The sequence below is a fragment of the Pogoniulus pusillus genome, chromosome 17 (genome assembly GCF_015220805.1).
Source record: "Pogoniulus pusillus isolate bPogPus1 chromosome 17, bPogPus1.pri, whole genome shotgun sequence".
NCBI classification, from domain to species: domain Eukaryota; kingdom Metazoa; phylum Chordata; class Aves; order Piciformes; family Lybiidae; genus Pogoniulus; species Pogoniulus pusillus.
Window position 1 is genome coordinate 752008 of NC_087280.1, and position 18490 is coordinate 770497.

Genomic DNA, 18490 nt, shown 5'->3' on the forward strand with positions numbered 1-18490 from the left:
ACACCTCTCACCTAGACTCAAAGCCTCATCCAGACTGGCCTGCAACACCCCCAGGCAGGAGGCAGCTGCAGCCTGTGCCAGGCTCTCACCACCCTCACACCGCAGAGCTTCTTCCTCAGCTCCAGTCCTGCTCTGCCTCAGCTCCAAACCATTGCCCTTGGCTGTCTCTGGACACTTCCAGGAAGTGTCCATCTGCAGCCTTCCTGCAGGCTCCCTTCAGGCACTGGCAGCAGCTCTGAGGTGCCCCTGGAGCCATCTTCTCTGCAGGCTGCAGCCCCCCAGCTCCCTCAGCCTGTGCTCACAGCAGAGCTGCTCCAGCCCTTGGAGCATCTTTGTGGCCTCCTTTGGCCTCACCCCAGCAGCTCTGTGTCCTTCCTGTGCTGAGGACAGCAGCAGTGGAGGAGAGGTCTGAGCAGAGCCAAGGGGCACAGTCCCCTCTGCTGCCCTGCTGCCCACACTGCTCTGGCTGCAGCCCATACTGCTGAGTGTCTGCAAGAGGAGAGTGACCAGCGTTGGGAAGGGGACTTCTGGCAAGCTGTCACCAGGCAGAGACAGGGCTTTAAGTGTCATAGTGTGCAGAAAATGTGACTCTAGGTGGAGCTAAAAAAACTCCAAACCAAAACCCCAACGACCTGAGGGGTGTGGGGGGCTGTGGGGAGGGGTGTGGGGGGCTGTGGGAAGGAGTGGTGGTGGTGAAGTTGTGCCTGCTGGTGTGCTGGTACCCCGGGACAGCTGGCAGAAGTGGTGCTGAGTTCACTGGGACGTTAGAGGCTGCTTGGTGTCCCTGCCCACGGCTGGGAGGCTCTTGGAGGTCCCTTCCAACCCGAGGCGTTCTGTGGCTCCAGGGACCAGGGCTCTGCGCCCCCCCCCGCAGCGCTGCCTCAGCCTCTCTTCACGCACTGCCTGCCCCCTGCCTGCCCCCTGCCTGCCTGCTGCCGGCCCCAGCAGAGTGTCCAGCTGGTGCCTTTCCCTTGCCCAGGAGCTGCTGCAAGCTCTCTGCCTCGCCCTGCCAGCCTGTGGCAGGGCACTTGCAGCTGCTGGCCTGAAGTCCTTGTGGCTTTAGGCCACTTTAGGCTTCTTGTTGTGTCTTCTTCGTGCTGGAAGTTCTCTTCTGGCCGTCCTGGTTAGCAGCTTGCAGCAGATTCTCACAGGGCATTCCTTGCCGTGGCCACTTCGTGCCTCTCCTCTGCCCTTTGCTGCTTGCAGGAAGCTCTCAGCTCGTGGTTGCCAAACCAACCTGCCTCCCAATCGCTCCTTCCCAGGCCCTCTTTTGGTCTCTCCTGTGCCCGTGTCTGCTTCAGGCTAATCCCTGAGGCCTCTGGATGGCAGGGCAGGGCTCCCAGTGTTGCAGGGACTGTCTGTGCCACTTCACCTCTTGGTGGGTTTGGTGACTGTGCCAAGCTGACTGCCTGCGTCTCTCTTTCTGGTGGCACTGCAGAGCTTTGCTGGTACCATTTCTGGTGGCCTCTGAAGTGCCCCAGCACATCTCTCTCTTTCCACTGGAGCTTTTCTCTCTGTTGACAGTGATTTGGCTTCCTCTGCCCAAGCCGCTGCTGCAGAACCTCCTGGTGGGAGCGAACCAGCAGGCAGGCTCCCAGAGCTGCATGGCAAGGGAAGCTGTGAGCTGGGTGAGCTCCTGAGTGCAGCCTCGTCCACAGCCACTTCCTGCCCCCCCTACACTCAGCTTGCCCTTTCTTGTGGGTTTTAAGCCCATTTGCAGCTCGGAAGCAGTCAGCTGCTGCCTGTTCTCAGGTTAACAGATGAAATCCTGGATAATGCCTTCCAAAGTGCTGCCAGATGAGACCAGGAATCCATCTGGCCTGGTGTCCTGCTTCGGTGCTAACCAGCAGCAGATGCCTGGGGCGGGGAGCAGGCAGCCACAGCAGGTCTGGTCTGGGGGAGCTCAGCTTTGTTTGCTCTTTTGCCTGCAGCTGAGCACCTCCCTGGCTCAGGGACTCTCATTTAGTGACCTCCACCGTGCTGTGAGCACAGGCTGAGGGAGCTGGGGGGGTGCAGCCTGGGGAAGAGAAGGACTCCAGGGTGACCTCAGAGCTGCTGCCAGTGCCTGAAGGGATCCTGCAGGAAGGCTGCAGAGAGACTTCTGCTGAGGGAGTCTGAGCCTGGCCAAGGGGAATGGTTTGGAGCTGAGGCAGAGCAGGGCTGGACTGGAGCTGAGGAAGAAGCTCTGCAGTGTGAGGGTGGTGAGAGCCTGGCACAGGCTGTCCAGGGAGGCTGTGGCTGCCTCCTGCCTGGGGGTGCTCAAGGCCAGGCTGGATGAGGCCTTGGGCAGCTGAGTCTAGGTGAGAGGTGTCCCTGGGCATGGCAGGGGCTTGGAGCAGATGGGCTCTGAGGTCCCTCCCAACCTGAGCCACTCTGCGACTGCCTTCTCCTTAGATTTGTGCCCCCTGCCTGGCGCAGAGGCACCAAGCTGCACACTGAGCACTGAGGCCACTTCTCAGCTGCTCTGCAGCCCAGCAGGAGAGAGGAGACCAGGAGGAGGACCAGGAGTGTCCAAAACCACCAGAAGCACCCAGGTGAGCAGAGGCTGAGGGCCGTGTCCCGAGTGGGAGCCCAGCCTGCTGCTGTGGGTGGCAGTTGGGGTGGGGGTTCCTGGTTGGGTTCACCCACTCCTGTCACGAGACTTTACTGCAATCCCTGGGAGCCACTGCTCATATTTACTGCTGCTGCTGAATTATTCAGAGGAGCAAATGTTGGATCTTAGCACTGCCTTCTGCTGCACAGCTCGCTGGGGTTGAGCAGAGCCTTGGAGTGCTCTCCTCTGCCAGGCTGCCCCACGCTGCCCTCCCTGCCCCTTCCTCTCCTCTGCCAGGCTGCCCCACACAGCCCTCCCTGCCCCTTCCTCTCCTCTGCCAGGCTGTCCCACGCTGCCCTCCCTGCCCCTTCCTCTCCTCTGCCAGGCTGCCCCATGCTGCCTTTCCTGCCCCACGCTGCCTTTCCTGCCCCTTCCCTTTCTTCTTGTTTCTCACTCAGTTATCTCTGTGCAGGATTTTCCCCTCTCATCCTGCAGAGTTCTGCTTTCCCAGGCATTCTGCAGGATCTTGCCCTGTAGCTACTCCTGCTTCTGTCACTCCAGGCTGGCAGCTGCACAGGACGATGGCAGAGAGCCCACCCTGCCCACTCTGCCATCTGCCTTCGTGGGGTGCAGTAGGATTTGCCCTCTGTTCCCTTCTTCAGTTCGCCTCTCGCTGTGGTGCCTCTTGTGTTGCTGCAGCTGTGCTGGTGCAGCTGTACCCCAGCAGCTCTGCAGGGGCTGCCCCAGGCTCCTCTTGCACCAGCTGGGGGTGAGGTGGCTGCTGGCACTTTGTCACCAGAGAGCTCTTCTGCCGCCTGAAGCCTTGCTGGGCTCAAGCAGGGAGGGTGGAGATGGCCAAGCTCAGCACATGGGGTGCAGACCACAGGTTCAAGGTTAAGATGATGTTGTCTAATGACCCTGTCCCAAACCCTGCCTTTTTAACCCCTGCTTTGCTAGGAAAGCTACACAAGGTCTTCTCATCAGCTTCCTCCTCCTTCCTGCCCAGCCCTGAGCAGCTTCCACTGCTTCTCACCAGGGGCTGCCAGCTGTGCTGCACCAGCTTCTCGTGCAGGTGGGGGCAGGAGCTGCTGCTCCTCTCACCCTCTGCTGGGGAGGAATCACTTGGAGCTATTTCAGACCAGATCAGAGAGTCACAGAGTAGGGTGGCTCGGGTTGGAGGGGACTTTGAAGATCATCCAGATCCAACCCCCCTGCCATGGGCAAGGACACCTCCACCAGCCCAGGGTGCTCAAGGCACTCCTAGAGTGAGTTGGCTTGGAAGGGACCTTGAAGGTCCATCCAGTTCCAAGTCCAAGTTCCAGAGGCATCTCCTGGCAGGGCTCTCGTGGAGACATTGCTCTGGCCTGAACCTCCTGTTGGAGAAAGCCAAAATGCTCTCTGCTGCAGGCTCAGGGAGGCAGTCACCACTTGTGTCCCCTCTACACTTTACCAGATGCCCTTCAGAGGTCCCTTCCAACCCAAAGTGCTTAGAGTAGGACCAGTCTTGAGGGGCTGGGTAGCATCTTGAGTCCTTGCTGCAGGAGGGAGAGAAAGGGCAGCTGAGGTGCAGGCTTGGAGTGCTCATTAGGCACTGAGGAGCCTGCTTCAGAGGCTCCTGGAATGGAAGGGACCTTACAGACCATCCAGTTCCAACCCTCTGGGATCACCTCCCACCAACCAGGGTGCTCACAGAATGAGTTGGGTTGGAAGGGACCTTGAAGATCACCCAGTTCCAAGCCCCCATGGGCTTTGCACATGGCAGGGGGCTTGGAACTGGGTGATCTTCAAGGTCCCTTCAGGCTTGGGAGTAGCTGACCTTCAATCTTCCACCAGCCCAGGTCGCTGGAGCCTTGGCCTGGCTGGAGCCATTACCTCATGTCCTGTTGCTCCATGAGCTGCAAGCAAAACTGGTTGAGAGTAGGAAGGCAGTGGCCAAGGGCTGTGTGCAGCCCCTCAGAGCATGGCTCCCACACTCAGCCTTGCATCCCTTAGAGACTGAGAAGGCTTTGGGACAACTGGAAGCCTGTACAAGGAGGATGGAATGAAGCAGCCCCCTCCCAGAGGTGCTTGCAGTCCAGATCAGAGGCTCCCCTGCCACTTGAGGAAAGCAGGGAGAGAGGCAGCAGGCGTGGGGCAGCTGTGTGCAAGCTGCTGGGGGAGGGAAGCCAATTCCCAAGGACTTCAGCACCTCAAGAGCTGTAGAATGAGCTGTAGCTGGACCTCTGTGGGCCATAGGGAGCAGCTCCTTCCCTGGGTGAGTTAGGAGGCTGCTCTGCAGGGTGTCACTGCAGCCTCTGGAGTGCTGCAGAGGTCCTGGGGTCACTGCAGTGAGCACCTTGACCTGTGAAGAGCTGAGACTATTGAGGGCTGCAGTCTATGGTGATCAGAGCCTGGGGGAGCTCTGCTGTGGGGTTGTCATCCTCCCATCCTGGCTCTGCCGCTGCTGCTGCCCCTCTGCAGCCTCTCTCAGCAGTGCCTTGATTCCCGGGCGCTGGGAACAGGCTGCCCAGCAGCCAGCACTGCTCCCAGCCCAGGGAGAGCAGCAGCACAGGGAGGGGATTCTGCCCCTCTGCTCTGCTCAGCCCTCACCTGAGCACTGCCTGTGGCTCTGGGGCCCCAGCACAAGAGGGACCTGGAGCTGCTGGAGAGGGTCCAGTGGAGGTGATGGAGATGCTCAGAGGCTGGAGAAGCTCTGCTGTGGGGCCAGGCTGGGAGAGTTGGGACTGTCCAGCCCAGAGAAGAGAAAGGAGAGCTCAGCCTTGTGGTAGCTGAAGGGCTCCAGGAGAGCTGGGGAGGGATTTTTGTCCAGGGCTGGCAGTGGCAGGCTGAGGGCCAATGGCTTTGATCTGGGAAAGGGGAGACTGAGAGTAGAGAGGAAGAAAGTGTTGAGAGTGAGGGTGGGGAGAGCCTGGCACAGGTCACCACTGAACCATCTCCTCCAGCCTCTCTAAACATCTGCCACAGCACCTCTCTGGTTGCTGCTCCAGCAGACACAACCTTTCCAAGGCTTCTCTTGTCCAAACCTTGGCCACCCCAGCAAGGAAAGCCACCAGTGTCAGCTCACCACCATGTCCTCCTGGCTTCCTTCCTGGCTATAGCATCTCTTCAGAGCAGCTCCTCTTCTGCCATAAATCTCTGTCTCTTACCTGTCAGAAGCTTCTGTTTCGGGTTGCTCATCTGTGAGCAAATCTCTGCCAGATAATAGCAGCCTGAGGAGCTGACAGCAGAGCTGCCCTGGAGATGAGCCTGACAGCTTCTGCTTTCTGCAAGACAATTGAATGCCTTTGGATTTGCTTCTGCTGGCATTTGCTGCAGGGACTGGGCTGTTCAGTGGTGAGGTGGGAAAGCTGCTCTGCTGCCTGCTTCTGCTGGCCTGCTGCTTGTCCCTCACTGAGTGGCTTGGGTTGGCAGGGACCCCAAAGATCAGCCAGTGCCATCCCCTGCCGTGGGCAGGGACACCTCCCACCAGCCCAGGGTGCTCAGGGCACTCCTTGTACGAGTTAGGTTGGAAAGAACATGGAAGATCATCCAGTTCCAAGCTCTCTGCCATGGGCTTTGCTGATAGCAGGGGGCTTGGAACCAGGTGATCCTCAATCTTCCACCGGCCCAGGGTGCTGGCCTGCAGCACCTCCACAGCCTCCCTGGGCAGCCTCTGCCAGGCTCTCCCCACCCTCACTCTCAACACTTTCTTCCTCTCTACTCTCAGTCTCCCCTTTCCCAGATCAAAGCCATTGGGCCTCAGCCTGGCACTGCCAGCCCTGGACAAAAGTCCCTCCCCAGCTCTCCTGCAGCCCTTCAGCTGCTGCAAGTCTGCTCTGAGCTCTCCCTGCAGCCTTCTCTTCTCCAGCGTCCCCACAGCAGAGCTTCTCCAGCCCTCTGATGGCATCTGTGGTCTCCTCTGGCCCCTCTCCAGCAGCCTTGGGTCTTTAATATCTCTAGGAGCCCCAGGAAGGCTGCAGCCTTTCAGCTACCTCAAGGCTGAGCTCTCCTTTCTCTTCTCCAGGCTGAGCAGCCCCAACTCTCCCACCTTGTCCCCACAGCAGAGCTTCTCCAGTCTCTGAGCATCTCCATGGACTCCTCTGGCCCCTCTCCAGCAGCTCCAGGTCCCTCTTGTGCTGGGGCCCCAGAGCCGCAGGCAGTGCTGCAGGTGAGGTCAGAGCAGAGGGGCAGGTCCCCTCCCTGCTCTCCCTGCTCTGGCTGCAGCCAGCACTCAGCTCCCTGCTGGGTGCCGTTTCCCTGGGAAAATCCCAGCTGCTTCCGAAGAAGAAAAGGTTCCTTTGCAGCAGCATCTCTGCTCTCTGTTGTTTTGTTCTTGTGATGCTGTCCCATTTCTGCTGTCTGCCCCAGCTCTGGCCATGCTGCACACTGTACATTAGAGGAGCCCACATGATTTATTCAGTGCCCTGAGTAGTTCCTGTCCTCTCCATGTTTTAATGTCTGTTGATACAGCCTGGGGAGGTGCTGCTGGCCAGGATGGTGCTGGGAAAGCTCTGGAACCCTTGGGTTCTGCTGAGCTGCTCTTTTGGGGCAGCCCTGGAGGCCCCCTGCACTGAGGGGCAGTGGAATGACTTTTAGGAGAAGGCAGCTTGAGCTGCATGGAGCCAGCCAGCCTGACACGTCCGGAGCCACGGCGTGGGCTGGCTGCCAGCAGACCTTAGAGCATCCAGTTCCAGCCCCCTCCAGCCCAGAGTGCCCAAGGCCTCACCCAGCCTGGCCTGCAACACCTCCAGAGAAGCTGGCAGCCACAGCCTCCCTGGGCAGCCTCTGCCAGTCTCTCCCCATCTCCACTCTCAACAGTTTCTCCTCTCCACTCTCAGTCTCCCCTCTCCCAGCTCCAAGCCATTGGCCCTTGCCCTGGCACTCCCAGCCCTTGCCAGGAGTTCCTCCCCAGCTCTCCTGCAGCCCTTCAGCTGCTGCAAGGCTGCTCTGAGCTCTCCCTGCAGCCTTCTCCTCTCCAGGCTGAGTTTCTTGAAGCTGTGTTGCCAGAAGCCATTTGGTGTAGAGCTCAGGTCAGGATCTGCCTCTGCAGAACATCTTGGGTGCTTCTGAGGCTGAAACCTGCCTCGGCTTTGCCTCAGCCCCTGCTCTGCTCTGCCTGCAGCTGGGGTCACATCTTGGCTGTGGAAATAGCCACACCAACTCAGCATGACGGACCTGGAGCTGCTGCAGTGGGTCCAGAGGAGGCCACCAAGATGCTCAGAGGGCTAGAGACCCTTCTCTGTGCAGGCAGGCTGGCAGAGTTGGGGCTGCTCAGCCTGGAGAGGAGAAGGCTGCAGGCAGAGCTCAGAGCTGCAGCTCAGTGTCTGCAGGGGAGCTGCAGGCTGGGCAGGGACTGCTCAGGAGGGGCTGTGGGGACAGGCTGAGGGCAGTGGTTTGGAACTGGAGCAGGGCAGAGTTAGGTTGGGCATGAGGAGGAAGCTGTGCAGAGTGAGGGTGGGCAGACACTGGTACAGGCTGCCCAGGGCTGTGCTGGAGGCTCCATCCCTGGAGACACTGAGGATCAGCCTGGCTGTGTCCCTGTGCAGCCTGCTGCAGCTGGAGGTGTCCCTGCTGGGTGCAGGGGCTGGGTGAGATGCCCTTTGGGGCCCTTCCAGCCCAGTGCAGTCTCTGAATCTGTCTGCTTGTCCTCAGGTACCTTCTAACTGTCTCCCCTGGTACCCTGCAAGGCTTCTTTCTCAGCCTGTTTTCGTTTCCTGCAGCTTAAAGGAGCAAATTTGAGTGAACAAATGAAGCTGAAGGAGCTGCAAACTCTTATGTTAATGAGGCAGAGGCCTCAGCCTTTGTAGTTGCCTCTTTCAAGTCCAGGTTGCACTTCAAAGGCCTCACATTTTGGAGGCTCCTGGAGCCCTTCCTGCCACTGGTGTTTTGACTGGGTCCCAGCACTGGTGTGGGCTGGGAGGGGGCACTGAGGCTGTCAAGGAAGCTTTCCAGCAGATGTGCTCTGTGTGCCCCCAGCAGGCACTGAGGTTCTCCTGCCCCCAACAGCTGCTGAGTCCCTGGTTGCAGTCCTGCCTTGCCAGCCATGGCTGCCTCAACTGCCTTGGCAGCACTGCCAGCTTAGGTGGCTTGGAGGCTCTCAGGTTCTCTCAGTGATCCTCCTGGGCTTGTGTGAAGTGCTTGGCACTGTCCCACAGGGCATCCTGGTCACCAAGCTGGAAAAGCATGGAGCTGAGGGGTGGGCACTGGCTGGGGAAGGAACTGCCTGCAGGGCTGCACTCAGAGCTGTGGCCAATGGCTGAGTGTCCAGATGCAGAGCAGTGCCCAGTGGTGTCCCCTAGTGCCTGCACTGTGCCCAGTGCTGCTCATTGTCCTGCTCAGCAAGATGGGCAGTGGCAGTGAGGCAGCCTCGGCAGGCCTGGAGATGACACCAAGCTGTGTGGTGTGGCTGAGACACTGCTGGGAAGGATCCGTCCAGAGGGACTTGGACAGGCTGCAGAGTTTGGCCCAAACCAACCTCGTGAAGGTCAGCAAGGTCAAGGGCAAGATCCTGCACCTGGGTCAGGACAAACTGAGGCTGAGTGAGGAGTCGTAGAGAGCAGCCTGGAGGAGAAGGCCTTGGGGGTGTCAGTTGGTGCCAGAGTGCCCAGCAGCCAGCACTGCTCCCAGCCCAGAGCCAGCTGTGCCTGCAGCACTGCCTCCAGCTCTGGGGCCCCCAGCACAAGAGGGACCTGGAGCTGCTGGAGAGGGTCCAGAGGAGGCCATGGAGGTGATCAGAGGGATGGAGAATCTCCCCTGTGGGGACAGGCTGGCAGAGTTGGGGCTGTTCAGCCTGGAGAAGAGAAGGCTGCAGGGAGAGCTCAGAGCAGCCTTGCAGCAGCTGAAGGGCTCCAGGAGAGCTGGGGAGGAACTCCTGGCAAGGGCTGGGAGTGTCAGGCCAAGGGCCAATGGCTTTGATCTGGGAGAGGGGAGACTGAGAGTGGAGAGGAGGAAGAAAGTGTTGAGAGTGAGGGTGGGGAGAGCCTGGCAGAGGCTGCCCAGGGAGGCTGTGGCTGCCGCCTGCCTGGAGGTCTTGCAGCCAGGCTGGGTGAGGCCTTGAGCAGCCTGGGCTGGAGGCAGGTGCCTGGGTTGGCACTGGATGATGCTGAAGGTCACTTCCAGTCTAAACTGCTGTATGAGTCTGTGCATCCTGCAGCTGAGCTCAGGCCTGCATCACCTCAGTCTCTGATGCTGCCCCCAGCTGCCCTCTCTCTGGGAAGGCTTTCTTAGGTTCCCTGTGCCACAGAAGCTCTGCGTGGTGCTGGCAGTGCCCAGGCTGCAGTTCCAGTGGCACTGGGTACAGCAGCAGCCTTGGGAGCTCTGCTCCTGGGGGTACATCTGCTGCAGTTGATGTGCTCAGGGGTTAGGATCCACTCCTGAGCCTGGGCTCCAGACCTGCCTGCAGCCCTGGGCATTGGTCTGCACTGAGTGGGCACAGTGCTGGGCTTGGGTTGTTCCTAGAGAGCTGCCAGGGAGCCTTCCCTGGGCAAGGTCTGGGACTAGGGATGTGAGGCTTTGGGAGCTCTTGTCCTGTCCTGTCTTCTGCAGGACACTGCGTGCTGCAGGTGTGGGGGGGGCAGGGTGTGGAGGTAGCTGAGTGTGCCTGCTGCAGCGTGGGGCACTGGGGGCGCTGGCAGCCTCCTGCCAGAGCCAGGTGGGGCTGTGCGAGCAGCTGCGTGCAGGGAGCCTGCCGCAGCCTCACGGAGTTGTTTGCGTGGAAGAGCCTCCAGGGTCATCCAGGCCACCAGCAGCCCATGGGCACAGGGCCCTGCGGTGCCACCAGCTGCCTGCACAGCCTCCAGCAGCTGGGCTGTGGCCTGCAGGTGCCTGCTGGGGCCACAGCTGCTCCTCATCTCCTGCAGGAGCCCTTCTGCTCACCCTGCCTGGTGTGGCTGAGCTGCTGGCCCTGCCTGGGGTCTCTTGCCCAGAGGGGTTCCTCAGGCTCTTGGCAGGTCCCAGGCAGGTGGAGATGCTCCACAGCACTGTCTCCAAACCCAGCTCCTGGACTTTCTTTGCCCTGGGGGTAGATTCCATTCTAGCACCTGAAAGGGTCCCACGAAGGCTGCAGAGAGACCTTTGCTGAGGGGGTCTAGAGACAGCCAAGGGCAATGGTTTGGAGCTGAGGCAGAGCAGGGCAGGACTGGAGCTGAGGAAGAAGTTCTGGAGTGTGAGGGTGGTGAGAGCCTGGCACAGGCTGCCCAGGGAGGCTGAGGCTGCCTCCTGCCTGGGGGTGTTGCAGGCCAGGTGGGGGAGGCCTTGGGCAGCCTGGGCTGGTGGAAGATTGAAGGTTACCTAATCCCTGGCTTTGCCTGTGTGGGGGCTTGGAACTAGGTAATCTTCATGGCTCCCTCTAGCCCAAGGCACCCTGTAAGGGGCAGGGAGGAAGGGCTGGAGAGGGCACAGCAAGGGGCAGCAGAGCTGCTGAGGGGGCTGAACACCTCTGTGGGGGGAAGGCTGAGTTGGGCTGTTCAGGCTGGAGAGGAGCAGCCTGAGGGGCACCTGCTCAGTGCTGATCGACTCTTCAGGGGTGGCTGTCAGCAGGGAGAGCCCAGTGGTGCCCAGGCCAAGGGGCACTGGGCACAACTAGAAGCTGAAGTGCCTCTGCTGTTTAGGTGGAGCTCCTTTGTAACTGAAGGGTGCTGGAGGCCTGGAGCAGGCTGCCTGGAGAGGTGCTGGAGCCTCCATCTCTGCAGGCACTCCCCCCCGGGCTGTGTTCCTGTGGGAGCTGCTGGAGCTCTGCCTTGGCAGAGCCATTGGGGAACCTAAGGCCTCCAGCACCCTCCCAGGGACAAAGCTCTCCCTGCTGTTCCTGTGGCACCTCCTGTGCTCCAGCTGGCACCCAGTGCCCCTTGTGCTGCCCTTGGCCAGCCCTGAGCAGAGCCTGGCTGGGCCCCTGCACAGCTTTAGCACAGCTCTGAGGGCAGCCCCCAGGCTCCTCTGCTGCCAGCTGCCAGCCCCAGCTGCCTCAGCCTGGCCTCACAGGAGATGTTCACTGCCTGCAGCAGCTTTGGCTCTGGGCTGGGCTCTCTGCAGCACTTCCCTGAGCTGCTTCTTGAGGAGAGTGGCCCAGAACTGGACACAGCATTCCAGATGTGGCCTCAGCAGCCAGCGGTGAAAGAGAGCAAAGCAAAGCAGGTGTTTGGGTTTGGCAGAGGTGGTGACCTTGAGAGATGCTCTCCAGAGGTCCCTTCCAAGCCCTGCATTCTCTGGCACTGCCAAGCCCCATCTGGTAACTCTCAAGGTACTCTTCCCCACTCTGCCATTGAACCCAGCCATGGTTGGCAGCACTGGAGCAGGGCAGCCTGGCAGCAGTGTGGCAGTGGCCTGGCTGTGTGGTGGGTTGGGATGGGGCTCCTTGCTCAGCCTCTGGGATCCTTTGCAGTGCAGTGAAGCATGCCCAGGGCTTTGCTCTCCACCAGGATCCTCCCTCCCATAACTTAGACTTGCCCGAGGCACAGGTGGCTAAATTTAGTCTTGTAGCCAGCTTGCTGTGCCCTTGTGTGCCAGGGGCTTCCTCTGCTCCTGTCTGCCCCAGAGCACCAAGGCTGCTTTGCTGTGGTGGTTGCAGCACTGAGGCTCTGCCATGCCAGAGAGCTTTTGGTGTTGGACCATTGGCTGAGGCTTCCAGCACTGCTCTTGGCAGCCATTCACTCCATCTCTGAATGCAGTTCAGGAGGTCTGCAAGGGGCCTGCTGCTACAGAGCAGTGCTCACCAAAGGCTTCAGAGGAGGCAGCAGCTATCTCTTACAGCCCAGAGCCAGCAGCAGCCTGGGCTGGTCCCCAGCAGTGTGGGCAGCAGGGGCAGGGAGGGGATCCTGCCCCTCTGCTGTGCTCTGCTCAGACCCCCCCTGCAGTGCTGGAGCAGCTCTGGAGCCCTCAGCACAGACAGGGACCTGCTGCAGCAGGGCCAGAGGAAGCCACAGCAGTGCTGGCAGGGCTGGGAGGGCTCTGCTGTGAGGCCAGGCTGAGAGTTGTGCTTGGTCAGCCTGGAGAGGAGAAGGCTCCAGGGAGACCTTGTGGAGGCCTCTGAGTGCTTCGAGAGGTGATCAGAGCTGGGGACAGAGTTTTGAGCAGGGCCTGTGGTGGCAGGACAGGGGGAGATGGTTTCAACTGAAAGAGGGAGACTCAGAGTGGAGAGAAGGAAGGGAGAAGTTTGACCCTGAGGGTGCTGAGAGCCTGTCCTACCTTGTGTGGTGTGGGCATGGCTGGGCACTGCCAGCATTTGTCTTGAGTCCAGAGGAGGCCACAGAGCTGCTCAAAGGCTGGAGAAGCTCTGCTGTGGCTGGCAGAGTTGGGGCTGTCCAGCCTGGAGAAGAGAAGGCTGCAGGGAGAGCTCAGAGCAGCCTTGCAGCAGCTGAAGGGCTGCAGGAGAGCTGGGGAGGGACTTTTGTCCAGGGCTGGCAGTGCCAGGCTGAGGGCCAATGGCTTTGATCTGGGAGAGGGGAGACTGAGAGTGGAGAGGAGGAAGAAAGTGTTGAGAGTGAGGGTGGGGAGAGCCTGGCAGAGGCTGCCCAGGGAGGCTGTGGAGGTGCTGCAGGCAGGGCTGGGTGAGGCTTGAGCAAGCTGAGCTGGTGGAAGGTTGAAGATCAATCTGGTTCCAAGCCTGAAGGGGCCTTTAAGATCAGCCTGCTTTGCCCATGGCAGGGGGCTTGGAAGCAGCTCATCTTCAAAGTCCCTTCCAAGCCAGCTCATTCTAGGAGTGCCTTGAGCACCCTGGGCTGGTTGTAGGACCTAGGATGTGGAGCAGGACCTGCCCGTGGGGGGGGGGTCTGCTGGCTCAGCTGCAGCCCTGCTCGGCAGTGCTCACAGCTTGCCAGGCTCTGCTGGTGGCCGCTGAGCCCAGGAGGGGAGGTTTTGGTGCTGCCTGTCCTGTCTGTTCCTGAGCTGCCCTGGCTCCCTAGCCCTGCTGGCAGGGTGCCTTTGCCCTGTGGCTCTGAGGAGCTGAGGCTCCCTCCCTAATGGCTCTGATGGGCACAGGCTGGCAGCAGTTCCTGCTGGGGGCTGCTGCAGCTCTTTGGTGGCTCCGTGTCTGGGAGAAGAGTCTTGGGGTTTCCTTCAGAGACTGCTTGCTCCTGGCACAGGTTCTAGGCTGCAGACAGCTGCCCAGCTCCTGGGGCAGCTCTGTGTGCTTGGAGGAGCAGAACCAGCAGTGGTCCTGAGAAGCTGTGAGGAACTCTGAGGTAGCAGTGGTGTGGGCAGCAGGAGCAGGGCAGGGATTGTGCCCTGTGCTGGGCACTGCTGGGGCCACAGCTTGAGTGCTGGGCTCAGTTCTGGGCCCTCACTCCCAGAAGGACACTGAGGGCTGCAGCAGGGCCAGAGAAGGGCACAAAGCTGGGGCAGGGTCTGGAGAGCAGGGCTGGGGAGCAGCAGCTGGGGGGGTTGGTATGGAGAAGAGGAGGCTGAGGGCAGAGCTCATTGCTCTCTGCAGCTCCCTGGGAGGAGGCTGCAGTGAGCTGGGGTTGGGCTCTGCTGCCCAGCCTCAGGTGAGAGAAGGAGAGGAACTGGCCTGGAGCTGTGGCAGGGGAGGGTTGGGTTGGAGAGGAGGAGAAATGTCTTTGTTGCCAGAGTGGTGAGGGCCTGGCAGAGGCTGCCTAGGGAGGTGGTGGAGTGCCCATGGCTGGAGGTGTTCCAGCTCTGTGTGGCCATGGCACTTGTGGCCATGGTTTGGTGCCCGTGGTGGTGCTGGGCTGCTGCTGGGCTGGGAGGTCTGGGAGGGCTCTTCCAGCCCAAACCATTCTCTGCTCTGTGAGTACCTCTTGAGCACAGCAGAGGCCTTGCTGGATGGACACTGCTGAGCTCTTTCCTGCTCCTGGAGCCCAGGGGTGCAGGACAGGCTCTCTGGACCTGCTGGGCAGTGGCTGGTCCCTGGGCTGCAGTGAGCCCCGAGCTTGCTGCTGGCTGAGCAGAGGTGTGGGGAGGAGCAGAGACCTTGTCTGGGCCAGCTGAGGGCTCCGAGGGAGCTTGGGCAGCCTTGCAAGCAGAGCTGAGGAGGTCACCTCCAGATGTCCATCAAAGGGCCCTTGCAGGGAGCCCCCTGGGCTCTGAGGGGCTGCTGCACTGGGGGTGCCACCTGGCAGTGCCAGCTCGGCCGTGTCTGAGAGGGCAAATGCCATTTGGGATGCCTTCTGCTCCTCCTGGCCTGGGAGGCCTCTCCTGGAGTCCCGGAGCAGTAGGGGTGGGGAGGGAGCTCTGGAGAGGATCCGGAGCAGCTGCCCTGCCAAAGCAGCATCACCAGCCCAGGGTGTGTGGAGTTCAAGCCCAGATGTGACTCCAAGCCTAAGGCTCAGCTGGTGCCATCAAGGAGATGTCACAGGAAGTGGGCTGGGTGTCTGGAGGTGCTAATTAACCCCCAAACCTGTAATTAGCTGTCCAGAGCTAGCAGGGATCCTTCGTGCTGTTTGTGGTTGCAGCTTGCCTCTTGCAGTGTCCTTTCAGCCTCCTCCTTCCTTCCCTGCACCGAGGGTCCCCCGGGGCTGCAGAAATGCAGCCTGCACTGGGCTGGGAGGGCCCCAAAGGGCATCTCACCCAGCCCCTGCACCCAGCAGGGACACCTCCAGCTGCAGCAGGCTGCACAGGGACACAGCCAGGCTGATCCTCAGTGCCTCCAGGGATGGAGCCTCCACCACAGCCCAGGGCAGCCTGTGCCAGTGTCTGCCCACCCTCACTCTCACAGCTTCCTCCTCATGCCCAACCTAACTCTGCCCTGCTCCAGTTCCAAACCACTGCCCTCGGCCTGTCCCCACAGCCCCTTCTGAGCAGTCCCTGCCCAGCCTGCAGCTCCCTGCAGACACTGAGCTGCAGCTCTGAGCTCCACCTGCAGCCTTCTCTCCAAGCTGAGCAGCCCCAACTCTGCCAGCCTGTCCCCACAGCAAAGCTTCTCCAGCCCTCTGAGCATCTTGGTGGCCTCCTCTGGACCCTCTCCATCAGGCCCAGGTCTCTCTTGTGCTGGGGACACCACAGCTGGCCCCAGCCCTGGAGGTGAGGTCTCCCCAGAGCAGAGGGGCAGGGTCCCCTCTCTCCATCTCTGCCCACACTGCTTTGGATGCAGCCCAGGCTGCCCTTGGCCTTCTGTGCTGCCAGTGCCCATTGCTGGCTCCTGCCCAGCTTCTCGCCCACCAACCCCGCAGGCCCCTCCCTGCAGGGCTGCTCTCAGTGATGCTGTGGGCAGGAGGCCCTCGGGGGAAGGCAGGGCTGGAGCTCATCTCCTCACTGCCCCAACCGCCCTGGCCGCATTCCCCCTGACCACTGCTGCTTGTGCCGCGCTTGCAGCTGGGGCAGCTTCTGGCTTCTCAGCTGCTTCCAGACCTGCTGCACTCCTCAGCTGAGGCCTCCTGGCACTTTGGGCTTCTCTCTGCTTGACCTGAGCTGTCTGCCTGCCCCACAGCATCTCTGGGGCAGCTCGTGGCTCCTGGAAACTGGGCTCTTCTTTTTCAACCTCAGGTGCTCTAAAGATGCTGGAGACCTTGGACATGGCAGGAGAGTGCTTTGGGTTGGAGGAGACCTGGAAAATCATCTAGTTCCAAGCCCCCTTCCGTGGGCAGAGCCCTGGAACCAGATATCTTTAATCTTCCACCAGCCCAGGCTGCTCAGGGCTTCACCCAGCCTGGCCTGCAGCACCTCCACAGCCTCCCTGGGCAGCCTCTGCCAGTCTCTCCCCACCCTCACTCTCAACACTTTCTTCCTCCTCTCCACTCTCAGTCTCCCCTCTCCCAGTTCCATGCCATTGGCCCTCAGCCTGGCACTGCCAGCCCTGGACAAAAGTCCCTCCCCAGCTCTCCTGGAGCCCTTCAGCTCCTGGCCCATGGTTTCCTGCTGTTGCACCTGCACTCCTAAGCAGTCTGTTGTTCCAGCAGAACGTGAATCACCTCTGACCCTTGGTCTGAACCTCAGCCTCACCATGGTACGAGATGATTTATTTGCCTCTGCTCCTGAAGTAAATTATTGTGCTGTGGAAGTGAGTTATGAATTGGCTTCTGGTGAGCGTCCTTGGGTGGAGAACTCACCTCCTGCTGGGGCTGGGCTGCAGCTGGAGAGACTCAGGCACTTGCTGGCCGAGCAGTCTGCCTGGGGATTTCCATGCACCACTCTTTCCTGCTGAGTTTCGAACTGGGCTGTGTTCAAAGTGGCCAAAGAGCAACCTCTGCTGGGGGCCAGGAGGGTGCTGAAAAGGCCTTGGGGGTGCTGGTGAGTGAGAGGCTCAGCCTGAGCCAGCAGTGTGCACTGGCAGCCCAGAGAGCAACTAGAGCCTGGGCTGCAGCAAGAGCAGGCTGAGGGAGGGGATCCTGCCCCACTGCACCCTCTGCCGAGATCCCACCTGGAGCACTGTGCCCAGCTCTGGAGCCCCTGGCACAGGAGCGGTCCTGAGGGGCTGGGAGGTGTCTGGAGAAGGCCACGAGGAGATCAGAGGGCTGGAGCTGCTCTGCTGTGGGCACAGGCTGAGGGAGTTGGGGCTGTGCAGTCTGGAGAAGGCTCTGAGGAGACCTTATTGTGGACTTCCAGGATCTGAAGAGAGCTACAAGAAAGCTGGGGAGGGACTTTTTAGGCTGTCAGGTAGGGATAGCAGTGGGGCGTGGAGCAAAACCAGAAGTGGGGAGCTTCAGACTGGATGTCAGGAAGAAGTTGTTCAGCATGAGGCTGGTGAGAGCCTGGCACAGGTTGCCCAGGGAGGTGGTGGAAGCCTCATCCCTGGATGTCTTTAAGGCCAGGCTGGATGTAGCTCTGGGCAGCCTGCCCTAGTGTGAGGTGTCCCTGCCCTGGGAACTGGATGATGTTTTAGGCCCCTTCCAGCCCTTGGCAGCTGTGTCGCTGTGTGTGTTGGGTCAGGAGGGTGTTGTGCCAAAGGCTGTCGAGGTTCAGCCCTGTGGAGTGTCCTGTTGCTGGCTCCCTGCTGTGCTTTGCCCAGGGGTGCTGCCGTGGTGGTGATGCTGAGTAGCTGAGGGGAGCTGTAGGGCTGCAGGTCCTCCCCTTTGCCCTTTCGTGGGGGCCTTCATTTGGTGTGGGTTGGGCTGCTGCTTCCTTGCTGCAGCTGCTGCCCTGTTCAGGTGGTGTGGGAGAACAAAAGCTCTGCTCACAGCGTGGCAGGGGCTGCAGGAGACCCCTGGAGATCGAGTTCCAGCCCCTGCCAGAGCAGGATCAGCCAGGGCAGGCCCCACTGGAAGGGTTTGGAATCCCTCCAGAGCAGGAGACTCTGCAGCCTCTCTGGGCAGCCTGCTCCAGGCCTCCAGCACCCTCACAGTTGAGAAGTCTCTCCCCACCTTGAGGTGGAACCTGCAGCTGCTGGAGCTGGTCCAGAGGAGGCCATGGAGGTGCTGAGAGGCTGGAGAAGCTCTGCTGTGGGGCCAGGCTGGCAGAGTTGGGGCTTTTCAAGGTCCCTCCCAAGCCAACTCATCTCAGAGTGCCTTGAGCAGCCTGGGCTGGTGGGAGGTGTCCCTGCCCCTGGCAGGGGGTTGGCACTGGCTGATCTTTGGGGTCCCTTCCTACCCAAGGCACTCTGAGTCTGGGAACACTGAGTGGAGCTGCTCAGTCCCTGCTGCTTGGGTGTCACTTGTACACCTAAGCCATGGCGTGGTGGAGGTGCTTGGTGTTCCTCGCCCTTGTGGTTGGCTTCCTTCTGCAGCTGGAGCTGGCTAATTGTAGGCAGGGATTAATTAATGGCAGTTGGTGTGAGCTCAGAGAGGCTTTTGAAGTCTCCTGCGATGCCACTGAGCAACCCTGAGCTTCTCAAGGGCAGAAGTCATGAAGGGCTTTGGCCAAGCTTGTGGTGAGAGGTGTCCATGCCTGTGGCACTAGAAGGTCCCTAAGGTCCCTTCCAAGCTAACCCATCCTATGGTTAGGCTCATGAGAGGATGAGGCAGAGGCAGAGCAGGTTCCTGTGTGCCTCAGCCCAAGAGGCATCTCCTGGCAGGGTTCTTGTGGAGACGTTGCTCTGGCCTGCACCTCCTCTCTGCTGCAGGCTCAGGGAAGCAGTCACCACTTGTGTCC

At 60.6% G+C, this 18490-nt stretch overlaps 1 protein-coding gene across 4 annotated transcripts in view; it reads left to right on the forward strand.

Annotated features, from left to right (window-relative positions):
- Positions 1 to 18490, forward strand: part of CSNK1G1 (casein kinase 1 gamma 1) — a 91139-nt gene that overhangs the window by 2472 nt on the left and 70177 nt on the right. Inside the window, exon 1 of one of the 4 annotated variants that reach the window (XM_064157153.1) lies at positions 2400 to 2534. The exons of the other annotated variants lie outside the window; for them this stretch is intronic. The gene's annotated coding sequence lies outside the window, so the exon portion shown is untranslated. Of the gene's footprint in view, positions 1 to 2399; positions 2535 to 18490 lie in introns of those variants that run through there. 4 annotated transcript variants of the gene reach the window in all.